Here is a 26,101-nt window from a genome sequence, read left to right as displayed (position 1 = left end):
AGTCCCGATGGGACCTGTGTGAGACTTGGGAAACATGTTTTGGGGAAAAAAAAATTGTGGAGACAAATTTTAGTAAATGCAAAATCAAATCAAAGCAAGATCTCTACAACCTACCTGTAACTGGCTATCCTGGGTTACTTCATTCGTATTTTACAATTTTATTTTCTTGAGATAAGCTACATCCTTCTAAATTGGTTTGGTCCAACGCCAATCACATATACCCACATATGCAGCCATATTCAAAGAGACTAAAAAGTATTTTCTAGTCATAAAATCTGGGCTACGGTAGATATCAGACATGTCAGGTAACCTTCTAGGGTTTATGAATTTTCTCTCTCTGAAAATACTGTTTTGATACACATAGGTCCTTCTCTGGCAAAGAGAGGGGAGCTTACCAACTGCTTTATCAAAAGAACTCACAGGCACTGGTTTCTAACAAAGTGAATCCATCCTTGTGCTTGGCAACACAATATACCCAGATACCCACATGGATGTGTTCACACACACACACACACACACGCCCCACAATTCTGCCCTATCAGCCTCTAGCCCTCCTTGTCTGTATCTGGGAGAAACAGACTAAATATGTTCACCCACATTTCTGTATTTGGAACAACCCAATTGGGACCACAGTCTCACCTTCCATTCTGTTCTTTGAGCCGTCTTTCAGAAAGCAAATCCACTTGTACAGGGAAAGCAATGCCCAGAAGTAGATACTGGGACTAAATGAACACTGTGCCTTTGACTTGAATTAAAGGCAGCAACAAGCAAAATTGGAAGAGAGACCGTCTCCTGCTCTTAGCCATGTCTGGCTGTCATCTCTCCATGCTTATTGCTAAGGGTACAAGACAACCAGACAGACTCAGTCTCTGCTCTCATTGAATTAACAGAACAATGGCAGAAACAGACAAGTCAAGAGGTAATTTCAGACCCTGTGGTAAGTGTGAACAAAGAAATGAGTAAAGCATGCACTTGGAGTGCAACAGGAAGTGTCTAACCAGGCAAGGTGGTTAGGAGTTAGCCTGAGGCGGGACAGGGTCAGGAAGGAGAGCCCAGCAGGAGTCCCTGGTGGTCCCTGGTGGCCGGCTGTCCGAGGAATTCCCCTGGAGCACGGCAAGTGGTAGAGCTGCAGGGCTGAGTATAGATCAGACAACCAAAGGCCTTATAAGCCGGGATAAAGATTTAGAGAGTCAGAGAAGTACTTAAGCAGGGGAGTGGGGCGATCAGATTTGCTGTTTAGAAAGAGCACTTTGTCTGCAGTAGAGGGAATGCTTGGAGAGAACTATTATAGCAGGGAGAGCAGTTAAAAGGCAGCTGAAGTAGTCCAAGGGGCAGCAGGTAGTGGCCTGGCTTAGACGAGGCAGTGAAGATGGAGAAAAGTGGCCAGATTCCAGAAATAAGGAGGAAGCCATAGCCCCACCTTCCTTCAAAGGTGTAGAAAGGATGCACTGCGTGGGAGAGGGAGACACAAGGCATTTTTGTCTAATGTTCTCCAAATTCAAATTATCATGGCATCTATTCTCTTAGAAAATCACCATCTCTCACTCACCTTCTTCACTGACATTCTTGGCGATGGAAAGAAATATGGATTCTATCATTCACTGTGAATCCGGAAAGGTCACCAGGTTCTCCCAGCCAATGGGCACGGTTCATTCTATAATCGTCCAGCATGTATTTTCCACAGGACCTGCACAGCCCTCTTCCTCTCCTGGCACTCGTTCACCACTCCACTTTCTCAAAGTGAGTGAGTGAGCAAATGGCAATCAATGTTCCCAATAAAAGTTTTAGGAGATAATTACAGTGATGGGAAATGCAAGTCATTACAATAGTCGTGCTGGGTTTGTTGTGATGCTACTAATCACACCAAGTTTTCTGATTTCATGTAAATTGCAGGTACCTGTACTCCTGTAGGCATCTCTATTAATAGATGAGATCATTATGCTAATAGCTGCTTAAGGTATAATTTAAGAGTTTCACGTGACCTAAGCTAGATATTTAAAAACACTCTAATAACATAACAAATATGAACCAAAAAATAAACCTTGTCACATTTAAGGAAATTCTTTTTAAAGAGAGACACCTGCAATTTATCCATAAAAAAAAAATAGAATTATACTACCTGGGGCTGAATAATTAAATGTACACATATTTCTTTTCAATTATTCAACAAAACAGAAAATCCAAACTGTTCCATTATCTGAGCTCTGGTTTACTGTTAATCCATGAGTGTTTATATGTACACACTACAATTATAAAATGCGCATAGGTATGCCAATATTTATTCATTCACTCAACAAACATTTAGTAAGTAAGCACCTACTCTATGCCCAACACTACGCTGTGCTAGGCACTAAGGACCCAAGAAAAGAACATGCTCACAGGCCAGCAGGAGCAACTTATATTCAAATATGCACAATACTGACATATGAGCCAAATAAAGACAAATGCAAGGCACTATAATGCTATAGAGGAAGATGCCCTGAACTCAATCAAGGAGGGCTTCCTAAAGGAGGTGATTTTTAAGGTGGCTCTTAACAGACAAGTCAAGAGTTTGATAAAGACAAATCCAAACAAAGGGGAGATGATCCAGGAACAAAAGGAAAGACTGTTGAAGAGCACAGAGGCCTAAAAGCAAATAATGTGACCTGGGAGCTGCAAGTCGAGAGCACAAGGCCTATCAGAAAAGGGCCAGGGGAAGGTTATGGACGGGCTGGTGTGCCGTACACAGGCCACTGTAGCAGGGAAGAAGCACAGATGGATTACCTCTGACTTGCTCTTTCGAAAAAGAGAATCTGTGAGACCAGGACATCACTCTTACATTTAGTCTATCACAGTTAATGTAGAGTGACCATGTTGTCCAAATCATGATATGGGGTAAACTATTGGAAAACAAAGGTCTCCTTAGAAATTCAGGAACATTGCTCTTCTCTCCCACCCCTTTGCGTTGCTAACTCAGACTCATCTTCACACATGGCTTCAGCATGACTTCCTTAAGAAGTCCTCCTTGACTCCGATCAGTCAATGACCCACTTCCACATTGAGCCCTAATGGGAGTTTGTTGTGGCCGCACAGGGTCACATGCAGGCTGCTAAAAAGCACCTTCACTTTTCCTCCAACTCTGTATACACTCAAACACACACATACACAGGCCCACACGCAAAGTGTTGAAAAGTCTCGGCTTTGCTAAGGGCTTGGGAGAGCCCCTCAGTGTTACCTGGGAGACTCAGATCACTATCTGGCTTATAGTTTATCCAGTTAATTCAAGCTACACAGTCCTAACTTCAAATCAGGACACCAAGAAAGTGGTGGCAGAGGGGCACTGAGGAGTGAGGGCAACGGGGAGGCACCAGAGACACTGGGGGGAGGGGCTGCAGTGGAGGAGCAGAGGGAGGAGGCCAAGCAGTCCCCTAGAATGGGGACACTGCTAAGGGAGGCGTGAGAGTACCTGTCTGTCTGATGGCAGGTGCAGGCAAACCCAGATAGCCAGGGGCCTGACCAAGTAAAAGCCACAGAAGAATTTCCTGTCTGAGCCTGGTCTTTTCAGCTTCATCAGGTAGTAGCACCCTGTTCTACTATCATCACATTTCGCCACCTACCTCGCCCGCCCTTCAACTCGGGGGTGGGGGGGGATAGGCTTTAAAGCAGTCCCACCCCCGCTGAAGTCGGCAGCTTCCCATAGGGCAGTTTGCAAATTACCCGAAGCTCCACTCAACCAGGGCAGCCCTGGTCATCCATATTTAGGGATTTTAATCTTTCTACATAAATCACTCCTGCTGGCTTCTTAATCATGTCTGATAACTTGCAGTGACTGCATCTCATGCTCTGACTTCCCTGAAAGGTCCTGCAAGCTAAGCAGGGTTACGCTGAGTCAGTAACTTAGGTGGAAGACGCAAGAACCACACAGGAAATGGACAAAATGAGTCAACAAATGGCTCACGCTCTCTGAACCTCCACTTCTCACTGTCTGGAAGAGGGGCCCCCTGGGTCTAGAACCTCACTGTTTTCTGAATAAGGAAGCCAGCCCACGAACAGTACAGCATGCTCTCCTTGCCAGTGGAAACCGAAGTTAGCCTAGGGGTCAGCTTTAAACACTCGGCTTCCTAACTTCCCTTCAGAAGCAGACAGGCCCTGGCTGGAGTGGCTTAGTTGGTTGGAGTGTCGTCCTGTAAACCAAAAAGTTGAGGGATCAATTCCCGGTCATAGCACATGCCTAGGTTATGGGTTCGTCCCCCATCAGAGCACGTGCAAGAGACAACCAATGGATGTTTCTCTCTCACATCAGTGTTTCTCTCCCTCTCTCTGTCCTTTCCCCCCTCTCTAAATCAAAGGCCATGTCTCCAGATGACGACTAAAAAAAAAAAAAAAAAAGCAGCAGCAGACTGCCCTTATCAGAGTTATATCAGACTCAATCAAGTCAGTATGGCAGAGGGGCTTTGAACCAAACTGGGAAGAATTCTGGACTTTATTGAGATTCCCAGGCCACAGCTGCTGGAAATGAGGCTATGTTCCCTCTATATTTTTCTGAATTTAATGCCACTATTGTCTCATACTTCCTCCTCTATTAAACAGAGCCTCTTGAGGACAACCTCAGCTTCCTTTGCCTCTGAATGTGATGTTAAGATCCATCAATTCTGTGTTCTTGCTTCATCTACTAATACAGGAAAAGACAGAGGTCTCCAAGTACCATTTTTTTGTAATAATAAGCAGCATTTACCTGAGTAACAGGCACTCTTCTAAGCACTTTACTTATAAAACTAGTTTTAAACTTCTCAACAGCCCTACAGAAGATAAAAACAGAGGCACAGAGAGGGTATGGGACTTGCCTAAGGTCACAAAGAAAACAGGAGGCAATGCTGGGATCTGAACCCAGGCAGTCTGATCCCAGAGCCTGTGGGATCTGCCATTCTACCTACACCCTTTGGTATTACTGAGGTTTCTGTCTCTGGAAGAAAACTGGGATCATAGCAGAAGTTATAGAAATGATTTTAAAATATGTAAAAAAAAAAAAAGAGCCATGGAAGGAGATAACCCTTAAAGTGAGAGCAAAAGCCACTGGCTCTGCCTGCAAACGTGGGATGGAACATGGACGATGAGGATGAGTCAGTGGGAGGCGGAAGTCAATACTCACTAGTGGATCCAGAGGTCCGCTTCAAGGTTATGGGACAGACAGTTGGTTAAATCTAAAGCCCACTGGGCAGGAAGTGATGTCATTGGCTAGAGAGTGGTTGAGTGATGGTCATGAATGTTAGCTGGATGAGGGAGGAAGTGAAGAAAGTGGGCACTGCAAGTAGAGATCATGGGCTTCTCTCAGCATGAATCGTCTTACTTAATCCTCGCAACCATATTAAGGCTTCACAGTCATCCCCGTTTTAAAGATGAGGAAATTTAACCAAAAAGGAATTAAGAAAATTGCTCAAGGTCAAGCAGCAGGCAAGTGGCAGTGCCTGATAGACACGTGGTCAGGCAGCCTGATCGGAGGCTGAGCTGCTGGTCACTCAGGGCACTGCCTTCACGCCTCCCCAGGAGGATCAGCAGGGCAGAGAGAGACTCCCGATACAAGACACACCAGAAGTGACTGGGGAAGCGGGGCTTGGAAGCAGAGAGGGGCTGGTGGGCACACAAACAGGGTTCGTGTTAAGAAAGGGAGAATAGAGTTTTTCTTCCTCTGAGATTAGAGGGGAAGAGTAGAGATGAAGTGAGCACGCAAGGGCATTCTAACAAGGAAGGAGAGGCTAGCTCAGGTCACGGAGTCTCATTTTCTCCGCAAATGAGAGCAAAGGTCATCTGCCAAGGTCTCTAATTCTAGAGGGGTTAAGTTGGAGCTCTCGTTTGAGTCTGAAACAGCTGTTGTGCAGGACTCCCCTGCAAGGGAGTGTAAGCAGTGCTCAGCAGCTCTGGGGGCCCTTCCTGAGCTGATGTTGCCTTTATAGTGAAAGCATTTGTGATTTTCTCCAGCAGCACCTAGAAGCACAGGAGTAGAATTAAAGAAAATGGCTGGGGCCTTTTCCTCAGTGTGGGGGACTGCTAGCAAACCCATGAATGCCCCACAGTGATAACATTTTCCAGTTTCTTCCAAAAAGGAGACATTTGAGCACCGGTAATCCATAGGGGAGAGACCGAGGCACTCTGAACCTGCAGGGCAGCCTGGAGGTGGACAGCACAGATCCTGGCATAGACTCTGGGCTCTGCTCCCAGTGGTGCTTCCTGCCAGCTGGTGACCTCGGATAACCTCTCTCTGCCCCTGGATTTTCTCTGTAGAAGGGAATATTACTTGAGCTTATTTCATAAGGTTGTTGTGAAAATTAAATAAAACATATAAAGCACCTACTATGGTGTCTAAGACATAAGTAGCCGATACATATTCACTTTTCTAAAGCCTCCAACAAAGATTTCACTGATCTGATACTTCTAGGTGCTCAATGTCCTTGCCGATGAGCATTCGCTAACAGAGCATCGATCGCATGCGTACGTGTGTATGCACTAAATCTCGTGAGAAACTAGACTCTCCCAGCCATTGGCTGTGGCTTTAAATGGCCCAGCTAGGCTGACTAGCTCTTGTTCTCAGAAAAAAAAAAAAAAAGCAAAGTGTAATAGACTATGAGTTTGTTCCTGGGGAAAGTAGCCAACTGTTCCCCATTTAATGCCAATAAGACCTTGACCTTCCCTGCTTTCTGTGGCAGCCTTCCCCTCATAAAGCAAGCCCAGACCACAAGTCTAGCCAGAGTCAATATTAAATTAAACCTAGAATTTTAAAGCGTTGTTCCGGTCTTTCTCGATAATTACAAACGTTTTCAAGCAGTCGGTTTTCTGTATGGGCTCCCAAAGGGTTGCGCAGTAGAACTAGCATGGTTAATCCTCCTTCCAAATCTCCACAGTCTATTCAGCGTCATTTCTTTTTATAGTACCTCAGGTGTAAATAATGCTTGTTGCCTGGGATTGGGCTCATTCTACATAACACAAAGAATTTCTTGAAAATGTGATTAGAACACAAATGCCTTTTGTACTTTGTTGTCCTAAATAGCTACATTCTAAACTTCCTAAGAACTTCCTTTTTAGGAAAGAGAAATTATTTTTTCTTTCTGTTCTCCTGGAAAATAAAAGAATAAAATACAGAAGCCTAATGACAGAGAATATCAATGACGTTCCTTTCTGTAAATTCTCACATTGAATTCGCATGTCTAGGATGCCTCTAATTGTGGCGCTACTCTCTTCTTCCTCCTCTCCTTTCCCTGGACAGAAGTGTCGTTGGCCTTGTCAGTAGTACACACCAAGTTCACAGAAGGAAAGCAGTGACCCAATAAAAAGTTTTTGACGGACTGAAAAAACTTTTTGTTTCATTAATTCATGTAAAACAGGGGACCAGAGAGGTAACCGAATAACGAAGCAGCCTGGGTATAAGACAGCACAGAGCAGTGGGGATGGAGGTTATATAAGAAATGCACGTCCTGGCCTTGGTGATCCCCCAGATCTGTCTCTCTCGCTCCAACAGTGTTTGGATGGGCCAGGCCCAGGGACAGCCCTTCTCCCAGGCTCTGGCCACCCTCCAGCCTCCTTCACAGTCACCACCTTCATTTGGAACCATCTTGGCCATCCTCAGCCTCCAACACCAGCCAACATCGTTGGGGTTTTTTTTGTTTGTTTTCTGTGGGTTTTTTGTTTTGTTTTGTTTTGTTTTGTTTTTTAGGTTAACTCCTTATTGCCAAGCAACCATGAGCTCCCGAATTCATCAACACGATCCCACCGAGGTGAAGGCTGCCGCAATCTGTAACTGCGAGCCTCCTACACCTACCTCTGTCTGGGCTTCTATTTTCCCCCAGATGGTGTGGTTCCAGGGGGCTGGGCCACTTCTTCTGCAAAGTGGCAGAGCAGAAGCTCCAGGGCACCCAGCATCTCTTGAAGAGGCAAAACCAGCGTGGCAGCCATGCCCTGCACTGGGACACGCTGAGTCCATCCCATGATGAGTGGGGTAAAACTCAGGATGCGGTGGAAGCCACTATAGAACCTGAGCTGGGCCCTTTGGGATCTGCAGGCCCTGGGTTCTGTCCACAGGGACCTCCATCTCTCTGCCTTCCTGGAGGTCCCCTTCCTGGATGAGGAGGTGGAACTCATCAGGAAGGTGGGCAACCACCTGACTAACCTCTGCAGGCTGGGTTAGAGGGAATATCTGTTTGAAAGGTTCACCCCCAAGCAGGACTAAAAGCCTTTGGAGCTGGGAGGCCTTTGAGCGGCCCCTCTGAGCCCCCCTGGTGTCTGGCTTTTGCCTGACCCTCTCCCTAAAACCACTAGGCATCCTTTAGACCACCCTGGAGCCCTCCCCCATGCACTCGACCAAGTAGAAACTGTAAAGCTTTTTTTGGGGGGGAAACATGTCCCATCTAAGGAGACAGCTGGAACTGAGTTCTATCTCACTCTTGCCATGAAGCAACGTAGGCCCTGTGTTGCTAGGTGTTCCAATTTTTAGACAGATGATAGATTTTTAATGTGAAATCTTCCAGCTTTTACATGCTGTCAACCAATTTAAAAAATTAGAATTATAATACCATGCAGACCCAATATAATAGATCTACGGGCCAGGACAAGCCCAAGACAAACAGTGTCCAAAATCGTAGTTAAAGGAAATTCCTAAGGGTTGATGATGAGTGATTCAAACCCTCCTTATCTATCCTTTACACCGACTCTCCTTAGGCAGCCCTGTGACCGCGGCCTGCAGCCATATCCTCTGTCTCTTCCTATCACCAGCCACACCTGGACTGGCTCAGAGCAGGACTCATCCGTGGTCAATGTGGAATGACACTCTAAACCATTCCTTCACAGAGCCTACTGAGCCTTTTGATGGTGTTGTACAAAACTGAAATGATGGTAATTGGTAGAGAAGGTGTCCAGGTTAAATGTTATGATGAACCTTTTTAAAGGCCTGGATGATTTCATGATTCTAACGTAGCCTTAGCAACCTAAAGAAATGACATGGATAATCAAGTGACATGCTTCAGGTGTCAGCTGACCGTCTGCAGGGGGAGAGGTAGGGCCAGAAGGAATACTCCACTCTCCCCATCTCCATCAGTTCCAAATTAGCTGGCATACAGCAAAGACTCACGGTTTTCTATGAAGCTCAAAAATATGTCCCTGCTAAAGGGAGAATATTTCATCCAATAACAGATTTGCATTCTTATCAGAATATATAAATTTTCCCTCCATGAGTCTCATTACTTTTCTTAACACGAACATGAGTGAAATTGCCTGAATGGATACTGCGACACGCCAACACCTTTCCACGCCCAGCTCTTGGCACGGTACCAGTCACAGAAGAGACTCGACAAATATTTATTTAATGAATGAATGAATGATGGGATGATTGAACTCAGTCCATGCTTCAAATGGTCTTGTTTTATAGTAATGCTGGGGGGGGGGGCGGATTAAAAAAGACAGAGGACAAAGATCAGCATCTTTAAATGCAACACGCAGTGCTTTGTCTTTGTTTTTAAAACACTTAAGAGAATTGGGTGGTAATTTATCTAAGCCACCCTGTCAGAAAGAATCTGAGGATGCAACCCTACCTCCCCGCTAAGCCTTAGCATTTGCTGGTCCGAGGTGGCTCCAGCAGTGAAGCTAAAACAATTAATTGCACTATTAAGTAAACACTTTATGTTCCCTTGAAAATCTTTAACAAGAACCTCGGTGTCAGAGAGGAAAAGATGCTGAGATATCAAAACCATGAAAGAGACATTAAATTTCTTGCTGCCGGCAGCCCTGAGGATTCCAACGTCTGGTCCCCAACCCTGCAAAGTTCACAGTTCCTTACCACGACACTAAGCCTGACAGAGAAATTGCAGGTACTTGAGTAGTATCTGCATTGTAACAGATGTCAGCATCACATTGAGGAGGAAATTGAATTACAGATGGAAGGAGCTTGGGAGTTCAGAGCATCTGTTATAGGAATCTGGATTGGAGGGAGTACATTTGAAAAATAAGTCTCCTCAACTTCCGAATGAACTAAAATCGTTCATGATCCTCCTTGCCATTCTCTCTCTCTCTCTCCCTCTATCACTGTTTGCCTCCCTTCCTCTCTCTCTCTCTGCCTTTCAGAAAGAGAGGAGATTGAAGCTTTTCCACACTGTCAAGGTGAAGAAAATTATAAGAAAACATTCCAGAGAATAATGTGTGTTTTTTATCGGTGGAATGCCAGTTAGAAATGTTACAATATTCTGAAGATTCTTTTCACGCAATCCCAATACCTTTGCCCTAATAAAAAGTACCGTGCTGTCTGAGAATTTGTAGAGGTGACCTATCCTGCCTGGTCAGCATAAAACACCTGGAACCTGCAGGTGACCTTTTACGTTGCCATTGTCCGTTCCGTTTTAGTTAATGTGAGAAGGGACCATTCAATGCACATAGTTACTATCATTTCATTCAACAAAGAAGTCGTTCCATGAGCGAAGAATTCTCAGAGGACAGTTTATGGCTGTAAGTAAAAATTATTCCTGATAAATAAGACCCTTAAACTACATATAGGACACGGCTCACTCCTTCTCAATCATGTTCCCACAATGGCTCAACTCACACCTGACAGAACCTGTCACAATCACGGGGCTGCGGGCTGTGAGGGGAACGGCTGAAGGCACACTCATTTTCACACAGGTCTGAAAAGCAGCTTCCAGCCTCTCACACCCTTTCAGGATCCCCAGTCTCATCTCCAATTGTGAGAGACAGGTGATTTACAGATTCTAATCGGAGGGACAGTGATAATCTGTGACCTGTTAGTGTCACCCTGGAGACCAGCTCCTGCCCAGACAGGATAACTGAGCCTAAGGGCTCCTATGCCTGCACAGCCCTGCCCCCCCACCCACCACCGTGAACTTCAGTTAACCCCTCAATGTCCTGGAAATCTAGTTGAGGAAGGAAGTCCTTCCATTTTGTCCTCAGCATAGTTCCCACACCATTTGGTGCCGATTCAAACTTTCCGTCAATCGAAAGTGGGTAAAGGGAGATGAGAGAAACATGGAATGCTTTACCCCCAAACTGAAAGCAATTAAGCAAGGATAAATCTGTACCAAGGAGGCAGGACCAAGGGTGGCTGCTTAAATATGGCCGTGCAAAGAGCTTTCTAAGTGACCTAATGGAGATCATTGGATATTAAAGCTGGGATCAATTATCAATAAAAATAAAATGTATACTTCCTTTCACAGGACTTTGGAAGTGCCTTCATCTTTACTCCCTGCTGCTTACTCAGGGTCTCTCCACCTAGGAGGGGCGTCCCTGTGGAGCGAGCTGGGAGTCAGGATTCCTGTGAGTGTGTCATTCCTACCACCAGCTCCCACCGCCTTCACTCTAATCATTATGAATGCTGTGGTTTGGGCACATCTGGCGAAAGTCAGGAGTGTGAGGCGGGCACATCTGGAGCCTGGCGGTATTTCATCTCTAATAGCTGACTTCCCAGTCCTGAAGCTGACGAAGGACTTGAGTGTTGAAAAATGAAAAGATGATCACTAAACTTTGCTGGCTCCCAAGTACTTGCTCTTGCCGTGGGGAAATTTATATCCTATTCCACTGAAGACACTGCACAAGTGACAGTCGTAACTCAATAATACTGCTTACCAGACTGTCCAAAGATTGACACTCCTACTGACATTTCTTTAACCTGTGGTTTGGGTCAAGCCTCTACTGCAGAAATGCCCCCTTTATGCCAAAGGCTCAAGGTCATCAGTTCACCAAGAGGAAGAAATGCCCATTCTCACTTTCAACTACACAATCCATTTTTTAAAATTCACTAACCTCACTTCCTTACACTGTCCTGAGATCATCATTTTTTAAATTGTGTTTATTTAGTCAGTTAAGCTGGTTTTTACATTTTTTTTTATTGGAGCAGCCTGAAGAGATTCTGCAAAAATTTGTCTTCGAGCTGCTGACGGAATACCTTTATTTTCATCATCTCTTTTATGAATAACATTATCTCTTAGGCATATCTTTATCTTCATCTCCTATAAATCCCTTATTTTAGGCCCCTTGTTCTCTGCATTTCCAATTTAATTTCATTATCTTTGCATAAAGCTTGATGAACCAAAGAAATTTACTGTAAGGCTCAGGGCCTGTGTTTATCTTTGAAATAGAATTCTTTATGCGGATCCAATGGACTTTATTAAAATATCAAACTTTCAAAATATAAAGTAAAATACTATGTACTGCTCCCCGTGCAATCACTTCACATAAATGAATTTAGCTTGGCCTTCTATAGGTGATACCAGGGGTGGTTACTCCACCACAGAAGTGGCTGGACAACAGAAGATATTACCTGGCAACCTGAGGTTCCCCACAAATTGTATTCCCCTTAGAAACAGCTAATGGGCTCCTACTGTGTATAAATTGTGAGGCAAGGTGCCAAAGGGGTGAAAAAAACCTTTAAGACACTTATCCTAGTTGCTTATCACCTAGATGAAAAAGCAAACCCATAGATAAAATATCAGATAGTAGACCCAAGGCCAGAGGGAATTAGGAGAAGTTAAGCATGAGCCAAGCAAGGCCTAAGTAACCAGATTCTACAGCAGAATATCAGTGTCCAGTTGTCTTTGCTCTAAATCTTTCCCCAAGAACCAATAGCTCTTGGAGCCTCCTATCCAGGTCTGCAGATAGGACGGCTGACCTTATGGTTGGGAACCATCCATGAAAATTTACTATACGATTTCTGTTTGGAGAAACGCAAGTCAGAATGCTCTTAGTGGCCACCTCAACAAAAGACAGTTGGAGCAGATGAGCCTCAAAAAGGGTTTATTGGTCCCACTTGCACAGGTGAAAAGTCAGAGAGCAATGAAGCCACTGGCCAAGTTCTGAGGGTGGGTGAGTGGAGGGGCAGTCCGCAGACCGTGCTTCTCGATTCACCATGCTCTCCGTGCCCCGGAGGCTGGGCTGCAGGGTCAGGAATGAACGTGAAGCCTGAACAGTTCGCTGGTGCCCAGTGACCACGCCACGGGGCCTCTGATCCCCTCAGTCACTCTTCAGACACAGCAACCCCTCCCACAGCATTTCCACAACCCACTTCCGACTACCTTTTTATGACTTTACAACACAGTTTTTCCTCAAATTTTATGGCATTTCATTAAAGCCGCCAGAAGGTGATACTGCCCCTTTTCTAGGAGTGAAATAAATTCAAGTTTTATCGCTTCTGGAAATGCCCGAGCAGCTGTCAGGACATGTGATAGATTTTCTCAATTACAGGACTTGTGGAGCATTTTATACTTACATCTGCACCGAAGCCCAGTAGAGTGGATGCGCGTCTGGCCTCCTCCTCTCTAATCTCGTGCATCTTTTCCCTTTTAATGACCAATTTGTTCTCTTTTCCCTTTTATTTCTCCTTACCTCTTTTTTTTTCTGCATCTTGTTTCTCTTTTGGCTGTTTGGTTTAAAGAACGATACCCTTTTTGTACAAACTTACATTGTTTGTAGAAGAAAAAGGAAGGGGGAAAAAACCCCTAACCATGATCTATAGAAGAAAAAAGAAGTAAATTAAAATTTAAAAGCAAATCAATTTTCCATGGGAGAACTTACTGCTAATATAAGGTACGCTTTGCACATGCAGTATTTATTAATGTGACATGACCTATGTGGAGTTTTTTCCTAATGGGATAGAGGCTTTGGACTGTGTGACTTTTTACACTAATGAGCCTGTTCATTGGTGTTTTTCTTCATTATCAACACGGAGAGAAGCAGCTTTCATTGACAACATCGTGGATTATTCAGAGCTGCAGAACCAGGGGCTCGATGGCTAAAATAAATAAAAAGGCTAATGTGTAGCATGGACCGTGCCAGTAGAAGGCACAGACAGACTGTGGTTATGGCAAGAAAATTCATTTCACAGACTTTGCATGTATCATTTTGTGGACAGAAAATAAGCTTCAGAAAGCCAATGGGGTGATCAAAATGTCTGTTTTCTTAGAGATGCTTCCACTTAAATAACATCTTAAAACAATGGGGTATTTTGTGCAAACATGACTGAGTAAGCCCCCCTAACAACCCTGCAGGGTAGGCAAGATGAGTGTTCTTACCCCCGTATTAGGGGTGAGAAAACAGGCTCACGGTGCTTTGCCCAAGGTCAACATCATTCTCATTCCTGCCCGGCTCTTCTACTCCAGCCGCTCTTCCTCTTTGGCAGATCCCTCACAACATGGGACACTCTCAACAAGAAACAGTTAATTCCTCGGTTTCTGCATAGAATACACTGGTAATACCTTACAAGTCCACGTAACTGTAAAGTCTTCACATTGTGCTCAGACTGGCCTCTCTGAATTTCCCCTCCGTCATTTTTTTATTCCATCGCCCTGTTTAATTTTTTGTAGCTCAAACCACACTCTGAAATTACATTCCTTATTTATTTACTCGCCCATTTATTTTTGCTTCAGTTGCCAAGTGCTGTGTAACAAACCACCGCAAAACTTAGCGGTTTAAACAAATAACAATTTATTGTTTCTCATGAGCGTGTGGTTGACTAGGCTCCGCTGGGTGACTTTTCTGCCCAACATGATGTAGCTGAAGTTACTTATGCGGTTTTGTTGAGCTGGGAGCTTGGTGGGGACGGAGACGTCCGAGATGGACTCTCATCCTCTAGGCACCTCCTCCATGCAGCCTTTCAGCGCTCAGCCATCAAGTCCATGCTCCTTTACAGCACAGCAGCTGGCTTCCAGAAAGGAACATTCCAAGAGCAATAGCCTCAATGTGCAAGCACTTTTCAAAGTTTCTGCTGGCATAAAGCAAGTCACCTGGCCAAATCCGGAGTCAACGGGGAGAGGACTGCCAAAGGATGTGGATGTCATGTGTGAATCATTGGAGATCGGCAAGGCCACGGTGCACTCCAGTATTCGGAGAGGAAACTGCTGGTCTGTGAACTCTGTGAGGGCGGGAACTTTGTCTTGCTCACTGCTATAACCTTAGCATTAGAACAGTTTCTGGCAAATAATGGGAGCTCAAAAATACAAATAACTGTTAAATAAAGGATTAAATGGATGAGACATGCCCTATTAACTTCATTTCCTCTTATTAAGATAAACTTTTATTAAAGGCTACCCCTTTTGCCCCCTCCCAGTCATTACCTTTCTTGAAGAGTAACTACTGTCCTAACATTGTGAATTATTTTTGCCTGTTTCTGAAATTTATTACAGATAAAATCATATGGCATACACTCTTATGCGTCTGGCTTCTTTCACCTTTATGAGATTAGTCCGTGTTGCTGTGTGAAGCTGCATTACTCATTCTCATCGCTGCATAGTAGTCCGTAGGACGAGTACCCCATCATGAATTTATCCATCCTACTGCCAATGAACATTTGAGTTGTTTCCAAGTTGGAGCTATTGTGAACAGTGTTATAAATATTTATGTTCACAGTTTTGGGTGAAAGCTTGCATTTCTCTTGAGCATATTATCGACAAGTGGAATGGCTAAATCACAAGATAAGCATCTACTCAACTTTAGAAGATACTCCCAAACAATGTAGCCGGGTGGCTGTAATGGACACTGCACCAGCAGCATGTGGGTGTTCAAGGGGTTCCAATACTAAAAATTATGTCTTTTTCATTTTAGTTTTCAGGGAGGGGGTGCGTAGATGTATCACATGGTGCTTTTGATTTGCTTATCCCTGACAATTAATAAAGGTGACTTATTAGTTTGCTACAGCTGCTGCAATCGATTACCATACAGTTGGTGGCTTAAAACAACACGATTTATTCGCTCCCAGTTCTGGAGGCCAGACGTCTGAAATCGAGGTGTCAGCAGGGCTGTGTTCCCTCTGGGGTCTCTGGGCGAAAACCCATTCCCTGCTCCTTCCAGCTTCTGGTGTTTGTGGGCGTTCCAAGCTGCATCACTCCAGCCTTGGCCTCTCTGCCTCTATGTCTCCTGTGCTGTGTGCATGTCTGTGTCAACACTCTGTCTGTCTCTCTCCTATGAGGAGATAGCATATTGTGCTCATTCAGATTTCCTTTGCCATATAAGGTGATATTTACAGGTTCTGGCAACAGGAAGTGAATATATCTTTGAAGGGCCATTTTTTCAGCCAACAGGTGGGCACGTTTTAATTTGCATGTTCTCTTCTGTGAAGTGTCTGCGCTCTTGCCCACTCTTCTACTGGGTGACCTGCCTTTTCTTACTGATTTCTGAGTATAAACCCTTTGTCAGGTGAACGTATTACTCTCACTCTGTGGCTTGCCTCTCCACTCTTTAATAGCATCTAGTTCTTAGTTTAATCTAGTACAATTTATCTCACTTTTTAATAGGTTAATAAATAGGTTCAGAGAAGCCCAGTGACTTTCCCAGGATATGTATCTAATTAGAGGGAAGTGCTTGTACTCAACCTCGTGTCCACATTCCTGAAGTTCATTAATGGGGAAATGGGGTTTTAGTGCTATAAAACCACAATGTATTTCTAAAGCTTCCCTCTGGCATTTCAAGATTTTTATGTTTTAAAATAATGAAATAATAAATTTTTTTAAATTTGGTTTTGCAAAATTACCTCTGGCTTCTTTGCCCAAATTGACACACTGATCGTAAAATTGATACAGAAATTCAAGAGATCCAGAATAGCCAAAACCATCTTGATAAAGAAAAATGAAGTAGGGGGCCTCACATTTCCTGATTTCAAAACTTACTACAAAGCTATACAAAATAAGACAGTGTGGCATCAGCTTAAGGATAAGCCAACAGACTATAGATCAATGGAGTGAATTTTAGAGTCCAGAAACAGACCAACATTTTTTGACCAACTGATTTTCAGAAAGGGTGGTAAGGCTATTGAATGGGGAAAAATAGTCTTTTAACAAAATGGTTCTAGGACACTAAAAATCATTGAACTGTACACTTTGATTATGGGAAGATGGACAAACACATTTTTTCTTATTGTTCTACAGTAAACCACCTTCAAGTCACATTCGATTCATTTAAAAATTACAACAAATTTAGCAGGACATTATCTGACACAAAAGAGTTATCATGCCAATGAATAGTGTAAACAACAAATTTTATTTAAAATGTTGAAGAAAACACATAGTTTTTTAAAATGCAACTTTTGTCTACATCCATAGCTTTGCTTACCAGGTCATAGTAACTGCCTACCTATGAGTTTCTTTCCCCAGACAAAATTCCTGTCACAAAGAACTCAGCATTTCCTTATTTTTATATTTAGAGGACCTACTGCAGTGCTCGGCAAATGGTGCACATTCACTCGGTAAATGTGTGACAAAGGCTCACTGCTTCCACGTACCGTCCTCTAATGCTTCTGCATCCATTTACCTAAAAGCAACTCTTATGCACATAAAAATCATTTTTATTTGCTTTTTAAAACAACTTTATAAAGAAAAATTTTCTAACTCTCATCTAGTTATATGTCTGTGTGAGTTATAAGCTTCACACCCTCACTTTAGTTTTTCAGTCCTTTCAAAAAATTAATCTGAACTAGTGAAGTTGCACCATGCTAAACCAGCATTTGTGTTTTCAATTTTAGTGTTAAGTATGCATATTCTTGGATCCGGAATTTTCATCCCTCATAAAGTCACCACTGAATGGGTCATCATGATCCGAAAAAGTTTATGAGTTGGAAGCACATGTAAATAAACTATTGGTTATATTCACCTTAGAACTAATGTGAGCACTTAATTGGGGTGGAGGTTACTCCAGTGTTTGTTAAAATAGCATCTGTATTTTCTGTACATTTCTTTAATCTTCCAAAACTGCAGAAGGAGGAAGAAACATTAGGAAGCTGCCTCGAGGGGTGCTGAATGAGACGTTGCTCTGGTCCTGAGAGGACGCTCTGGCAGTGGTTGGGACAGGCAGGCGCACGTAGGTCAGACACACAGAAGGGAAGCTGGAGAAAGATACGGATGAGCATCTGGAGCTATAAAGGCCAGCATTGAGCTCACCTTTTAACTGCACGGCATTGTGAATTGGTGGCATTTTTCATTTGTGAATCAGTGTTTTGTTTCATTTTGTTTTGTTTTGTTTTGTTTTGTTTTGTTTTGTGTGGTTGTTGGCTTTTATATCTGCTAAATACCCAGAAATCGCCCTTTAATTCAGTCCTAAGTACATTCTCTTTGAAAGAAGAGAAAGGCTCATAAATGATGAGAATCTAGTATCCAGTTCTCCCATAGCTTTATCTGTATTTGTGTCTTCTTCAACTTCACTGACAACAGTTCCTAAATTGTTTAGGGTGTTGCAAGAATAAAAAATAAAAATAGATGGATATATAGATAGATATTTTTATAATACGCAGGACAGCAACAAGCAAAGAGAGAGACAGTCCTTCCTAATGATAATTAGCTTTATTCTGCACATGAGATTGTATTACCCTTGCCTTGGCAGACAAAGGTTACCCTTCTTCATAAATTTCATCCCGCCCACAGACCAATCTAATTATAGTAAATAATTTTCTCAATTCACAATTCTGCTGTTCTCCAATCTGCCCCCTATTTTCTATATTTTTGCAATAAGTGTCTACAAAATTGCATGTTTCATTAACAATTCAACATCTCTCTGAAAACGATGCATCCCTAAGTCAATTCCTACCCACCCTGCATCAGGGGTGCTATATTCCTCAGTCTTTCGCACCATAAAAGTCTTTGTTCAATAAAGAGTAGTTAATTTTTGATCAGGGAAGTTGGGGCTGTAGTATTTTTTACAACACTGGCAATATTACAAAAACGGAGAAGCAATATTTTATTTGCTAGCATGGGATGGTAGGAGAGCATCCGATTGAGAGTCTGGGGCTCTAGAGACCTATTAGCTGTGCAACCTTGGACCAATCACTTTGTGTTTCTGAGCTTCAGGTTCATCATCTATAAAAAAATATCACTTATATTCTAAGGTTATTTGGAGGCTCCAATAACAAAGTAAGAATATTTGAGGACCGTGAGAGCTATATACACAGGGAACATTCTTGGTTTTTGTTATTTAAAATAACATATAACTTTCAAGCTTCTACTCCACTGGCTGAAGACAACATCCAAACTGACCAACAATATGTGCCCCCATGTTTACTATTTGTCCCCAGATAAATTCTCCTGCTATCTCCTCGTGTAGGGTTTTGTTTTTGTTTTTGTTTTTAAGTTCGGGGTTTGTTTTGTTTTTGTTGTTTTGCTGTCTGAGTTATTGATTTTGTATCTTTCCTGAAATAAGGAGAAGTAAAAATTTTCATAGGCAGAAATTCATCTCCATACACGCTATCATTCCATCACTTCCCTGCACTAAGGGAGACAGCCTGCAGAACCTTAAACCTTTTTTTAAAGACCCCAGTGATATATGAACATTCATTTCCAAGCGCTCCCACTAGAGTCATTCTAATCCGGGGAGCTCTAGGGACTGTTTGAACGCGGTCTATATGAAGTCATTTCTCAGGCACTTCTCCTCACTGTCATGTAGCCAACAGGCTGAATCAACCACATGCAGTAATGAAAACATCCTGTATTTATAGGAGTATTTCTCCAAGGAACATCCTTCAGCAGGAAGGCCTGAAAGATTTCTAAGAATTGAAGGGCATATTTCAGACGTGTCTAACCTGTCTCCAAACCCCTATAAAAATGGTCAGGATACCAAATTGTGCCTTTCTCCGCCTTGTGCTGTAAAATGAAATGAGAGAGTGGTTTGGCTTTATGGCTCTCCATGCCGTTGTGTCTCTTTTGCTATTACATGGGCGTAAATAAATAAATAAATATAGGCCGTATGAAGCATTACACCGTGTCACCACCTCTCCAAGCAGCCACATAACTTCAACTGTGAATTTTATTTTATCTTAAGCAATTTTTTAAGCATCAGTCTGTATAAAACAGTCTACAGGCATATCATTTTTAGATTCTAGATTCCCCCCCCCCCCCCCCGACCAGATCCTTCCCCCAGGACAAAGCTTTTGGCCTCTAGAAATACAAGAAGAAAGGAAAAAAGGACAGGGGAGATTTGTAACAAAGCAAAGTTTACCCTTTCTCCCCTTTAAAGGGGAGTTGGATTAGATTTCCTTTTAGATCTACATACCACTTAAATTCTTGAAATACACAAAGAAGGCTGAGTGGCAAATTATTGCATCATAAAAAAATAAAATAGACATTTTTCAAAAGCTTTCCCATGAATAGCCTTTGTTCAAAATGACCTAAGAACAGAAAGGGTCCCAGGATTTCTGGGACAAGAGGCTATGGGTCCTGGAGGGGGGAGAGAGGGAGCACCTGGAGGAAGGTGCTCCCACACCAGCATTGCTGCATCGGGCCTCCGTGTCAGAAAGGTGGGGGAAATACCAAGCCTCACCTGGAGAGGATAGTGGCAAATCTAAGGCATTGATCCGAGGTCTTCATCAGAGGGTTGGTACTGACCCAACCAGCATGACTTTCAACCATCCTCTGCCATCCCAATGAGGCCTGTAGACTTGTTTAAACTCGGGTTTTTGCTTAAAATGCAGGTCTAAAATGGTGAAGCAAGTAGAAGTAAAAAGTGTCCCTTGATCACCTAACACCATGAAGATGGAACATGGCCACTGTGTCTTGAGCACCTACTATGTGGCAAGTACTGGGGAAATGCATGCATTTCCTTCGTACAGTGTGGCCAAAAATGGCACTCTGCTCTCTCCACGCCCTTTGTCCCTTCCCACCTTTACCCCAGCACAGTTAAAATGGTAGTACAAAAAATGGTCAATATGAGCAAAAGGATGTTCTGCTCTAAAGACTTGTGGCATGGGGCACAGCTCCCCATGTGGAGGATCCTGGGAACATACCACCATTTCCAATAATCCAGCATTACTGCCTTCCAAAGCAAAGTGGGAGACAGGATCAGGAGCCTCGCCAACCTTGGCCAATCCTGGTGGCAGGAGAACGGAGCTAGGACACGGGGAGGACAGGAGGTGAGGGTGAGGAGATGGTAGAGGCAGAACAACAGAAAGAATGATCAGGTGAAAAAAAGTTATGCCTTGATAGCCACCAAAGACTGACTCAGAAGGGCTCACCAGCAACCCAAGGGAGGAAGTTTGGTGGTTCACCTGGGACCATGTGCATGTTCGTGGTCATCTTAGACTCAGCTCTTTTAGGTAATGCACTGTTTTTCTAGCCCTTCTAGATGTTGCAGGGTTACGAGGTCCTTTCTGCAACCTGTAAGATCCAGAAGAAACTGAAACCCAGAGAAGTTAGTTAACTTGTGCAAGGACACACAGCTAGCAGGTAGCAGAGCCAAGATTCCAGCCAGCCCAGGGCTGCCTGACTGGAAAGGCTGTTACGTTAGTCACCACACAACACACCTCACTCACGGCACCCCTCTGCTCTGCTCCCTCCATCCCACTAATGTACATGGGCTGAATAAAAATTCAATATCCGTCATTCTCTTTAAAACAGGTATTTGTGTTGATGGTATGTTTATTCACATATTTCTAGGTGCACCGTAATATTTGAAATAACTTTTTCCACTATTCATTTCACATCTATTCAACACAGAGCTCCCAAGTTCCTAAGGCAAGCCAGGCATTGTGCTGGGTGCTTTAGGAGGTCACAGTCCACTGGAAGAGATCACATTAAAATGAAAATAAGTGCCTGGTTTCCCATGCTACAGTAAGGCGTAACCAAGAGATTAGAGCTTGCTTATTGAGCTGCAATCCAAAACCACATTATTGGGCTATAATTTCCTCTTTGATTGACAAGGAAGGACTGAGCAACTAGCCCAAGGTCAAGCAGCTAGTCAGCAGCAGTTCATTTCACTTACTTTATTGTCTCTGACATACTGTGTTTGCATGATTCACCCTCTCTTAATAGCCTTATGTAATGCTCAAAACATATTTTATGTTTTACAGGCATTTTAAAAATTTAAGGCCAAAGAAGAAAAAGCGTTAAAAGCTAACATTGGGCTGGATCACATTTTGACTGCCAGCTTTAAGGACAACAGAGCGCCTACAAGGTTTGGCATCCCCCCAGGCATGTTTCCAGGCTATGGAAGCAGTTAATTCTGCCCTAAATGCATGCTGCGCCCTCATCTCCTCGGTAGCCCTCTATTCGGGCTAAGACTTAATTGGTTTGGGTTGGGTAATTCATAGTGCCTCATTAGGGCATCAAAACACATACTAGGCTCTCCAGTAATTTTCTCCCCTGAAAGAACATTGATTGGCTCCTTCATTGGGAAAGGAATTAGCTAAAGGACTCTTGGGTTTGTGTGGAGAGATTAAGTCCACAATAGATCATTTCAAAGTGTATTCTACACTCAGATTTCTTTGTGCCTATCTGTCTATCGAATTTCTCCTTCCTTGTTAAAACTTCTTGTACACCTACCCAATGGCAAATGAGGGTTAGTTGCCTTGCAGAATTGTATAAACTGTGAGTATTTTGAAGTTTTCACTTGCCAGTGTCCCGGCATTCTTTGTCTGAGATGAACTCTGTTAATGCACTGATAGGAAAACCACAAAAAGATGGCTTTTCTGCTGATCCTGATGATTACTCATCTGCCTCCTACTCCTTTTCTCACTGTTGCTATAGCAGGCTCCACCAGCACCCCATCCGTATCTACCCACCTCTGCACATCAAAGGATGCTAAATACGAATGCCTACAATGCTCTGCTTATATTTTCCAGTTTCGAGAGACGGGTCAGCACTCCTACAGGGCAAGGTGTAAATGCGGGGGTGTCAATGCCCCTGAAATAAACTGATGACAGAGGATATTTGGGGGATACATATTCCAGCCTCCTCACTTCTCAGCTGCGACAACTCTAAGGTATGTTCTACACTCTCTCCCTGAGTTGCTGGGCAGAAAAAGCACCAGCTGCCTAAAGTGGTAACGGGCTTCATAATACATGCTTTATTGGCCCCTCCCTTCCTTGTGCCCCTTCCTCACTCCGCTACAAATGTTTCCTAGTGTCACCTCCCCAAAACATCACTCCCACGTGACTCTTTGTCTCAGGGTCTGCTTCTGAGCAGTCTAAAGCAAAATATTTACTGTGGTCTGGTCAGTCTTTGACTTTTACTATCTGACATTTAAAGCAGGTCATTGAAAGGTCATTGAGACAGTTAGCTTGCTGTGGTCGGGGCAGAGCCTTCTCAGTAGACTGTGCTCACCCTAAAACCCAGACATGCTAGGGTGGATCTGAGGACTAATTGAGTAAACCCATCAGGAGCCCGTTTTCATTATGGTTAAAGGAACTTCCTAACAAATAACTTACCCTAAAGGAAGAGAGTGTTGAGACCTACCAGTTTGGTCAAAAGAATTTAGATCAGTATTGGTGGGAGGAGAGGGAGTGGGTTGGGACTGTTTTGAGTTGCATGTTCATATACAATATCTTCTATTGTACATTCTCTTACCCAAGAGAGCCTTACTGCCAACCCATGACCTTCTGAAGGCCGTGTAGTGAAGAATCGTGGGGGTGAAGGAGGGCATGAAAACGAGAGAGCAAACTAGAATAAGTGAAATGAAACGGTTGCTCTTCTTCCAGTTGCTGAAAGAGATCAAAACAGAAACTCGCTCTTTTTTTGTTATTGTATGCTATTTTTACCTTCAGATGGGTATGTCACTGGGAAACATTAGTAAAACTTCAAACAGTATCACATCAATACAACTTCCTTGACAAGTAGCCTGCCTTAGTGCAGCAAAGATATCCAATTCCAAAAAAACCTGCAAGCCCTTCTCTCCAGTTTATTCTGGGACTTTCCTACTGGCAAACAAAGTAGAGCCATTCTATTCTCTCCAATCGTATAAAATATGCATCTAGGCAGATTGCCACCGACACTCTTGAGAGGGCTGAGCGGCCGGCTTTCTTTTTATCCACTGCTTTCTTATAAAACTGACCCCTAGTATCAGCATGAACAAAATTGTGAATGGGACTTACCCCTGGGATTATGGATTCCGGATCCTCTAGGAGTGTCCCATAATGTCCCTGTCGTTGCTTTTGCCCTTGGGGGTCTAATTTAACTGACAAATCTAAAGAATCACATGGAGGCGGCCATGTCCCCAGTGACTTCACAGATGGGAACCCTGCAGTGAGTAAGTTATTCCAGCAAGTTTGACATTAGCTTATGTTGAACATTCTCCTGACAGATCTGCTCATTTCTTAATAGCATAAAACAACTGACTGTTATTACGCATGAGTCTCCATTGACTTGATAAATACCATGGCCCCATTTCTGGCTGTTTTCATAGATGTCCTAAAGGCATCTGAACATGGCATTTTACATTTGGCAGACACTGATCAACAACAATTTTTTTCTATTAGCCTTGGAAGCCTCAGCCTTAAATGTACAGTGTTAAATTCCAACAAGGGAAGGATATCCAACTCTGTGGACAAGTGCATTTTTAGGGTGAATGGAGGGAGGGAGGGAGGGCATCCATACTGCCTGAGTACATGTGGGCACATTTTGCAAAATCAACTTAGCTGCAAATTTAACCTGAAATCAAATCATGTCTTGGCATTATGCCTAGCAGGCATTATATAGTTGTTAGTTTCAATCATAAGAACAATTACTTCTAGTTATGGAGCAGATCAGTTTTAAAAGTCCTCAGGCCAGCAAAGTCTTCCTAGGATGCAACTAGCTGCAAAAGAAAAAAGGAAAAAATCAGTAGATGAAAGAAGTGTAATACTGTATACTTTCAGCTTTTATTAATATTTTGTCAGTCAGTCGACTGGCAACAGGCACAGAGCCCTGCACTACCCTCAGCGCCACGGGCATGGTGCTGGGAGGGCACGCACGGATGAGGAAGACACGTCCCCCCGGCTCAGACGTGAAGCCTTCATGGAGGGTCAGACCATACTGAACAAGCGTATCCAAGACTGAAGAGAAAAATACAGAAGTCTATGTAAAGACAAGATAATGAAGGCGAAGGACTTACTTCCATGCCAAGGAGGCCTGCGGTAAACACTAAGTGAAGAGTAGCTATCATTAATATTATTTTATTAGAGAACTCGAGTTCATAATTACATAAATTCTGAGAGGGAACAAACTCAGATTGGAAGGGGGTGAGTTCTGAGTCAGATCATAACAGTTTGAAGAGACAGGTTGGAGCAGAGAAAACGACCTAAGAAAATAATCCGAGAAAAAAACACCATTGTGTATATGAACACAGACCCCCAACACAGAATTCAAAAGACAAGGACAATGAAGCTCCAGGTAGCTCATTCAAATACCAACTGTTATCTATACGATATAATGAAATGTAAACATCTGGTCCTTTGCATAATTTTGATCAAAAAAGCACACTAATATGTTTCGCACAGATATGGAAGAAAACCAACTGCAGTAGATTTTTGTCAGGGAAGGACTGTGCAGGTGTCAAACCAGGACACTGAGCCACTCCCTATGTTGTAATGACAAGGTGTATGGACAAATCTAATCTGGGTGAGCCCAGGAGCTGTCATAGGGAGCTCAGCAGAAGGGACAGGCTCCCTCAATCAATATACTGGGTGGGAACTGTGGTGAAGTCGAAAGTAAAAAGAGGGAAGGACTTTCCTCTGGGCCCACTTTTTATGCTCATCACTCACCTTCAGTTGACACACTTTTGCTGGCCCCTCCTCTTGGCTCCAGGATTGGCCATATGGTCCAGGGCAAGGCTATGCATGTGGTTTTTTTCTCACTTGCCATAGGGATTGGTTCAAGACGTGGCAGGAAAAAAAAAGTCCAAAAAGCACCCGGACTTTTTCTGGGACTGTTGCAGAGGTGGCACTCTCCCTCCTCTGGCGTCACTTAACTGGAAGGATGAATGCTGAGACCTTTGGTGTTCCTCCTGCCATCGTGTGCGATGGGCATCTGTGGGAATAAAGTCAGCACGGAGAAGAGCTGAGAAGATGGGGCAAGGCAGACACCCGACACCATTGTTTGAGCATCTAAATCTGACAGAGCTTCCGGACTCGACTTTGGACTTTTTCAGTTGCTTGGTTCAAAGTAAGTTGAAGTGATATTTTTTGTCCCTTGACACTGAATCTTAACAAAATGAGTTAAGTTACCATGTCAATGCAGGTGATTTGCAAATCTCTTTACCTCTCTTTTAACCCATTTCCAGTGGCCTTTAGAGCTTCTGAACTGGAGACAACTTTTGACACCAAGGTTTGAATGGGTTTAAAATTGAGCTCACCCTGATCTTTACTCCTTCTCTGACTGTTATTCATCTTCTCCAAGCCCCTCAACCATGCCTCTAT

The 26,101-nt window shown here is 43.4% G+C and overlaps 1 long non-coding RNA gene across 1 annotated transcript; it reads right to left on the bottom strand.

Annotated features, from left to right (window-relative positions):
* Nucleotides 1-21,035: 21,035 nt before the first annotated feature.
* LOC118500015 lies at nt 21,036-25,704 on the bottom strand. Its single transcript, XR_004902537.1, has 2 exons — nt 25,448-25,704; nt 21,036-24,501 (listed from the first exon to the last, which is right to left on the bottom strand). It is a non-coding gene; the product is annotated as an uncharacterized LOC118500015 (long non-coding RNA).
* Between the last annotated feature and the right edge of the window lie 397 nt (nt 25,705-26,101).

Source organism: Phyllostomus discolor, chromosome 4, assembly GCF_004126475.2.
Source record: "Phyllostomus discolor isolate MPI-MPIP mPhyDis1 chromosome 4, mPhyDis1.pri.v3, whole genome shotgun sequence".
Classification (NCBI taxonomy): Eukaryota; Metazoa; Chordata; class Mammalia; order Chiroptera; family Phyllostomidae; genus Phyllostomus; species Phyllostomus discolor.
The sequence above is the reverse complement of the archived record's forward strand: the minus strand, read 5'-3'. Positions and strand labels throughout refer to the sequence as shown.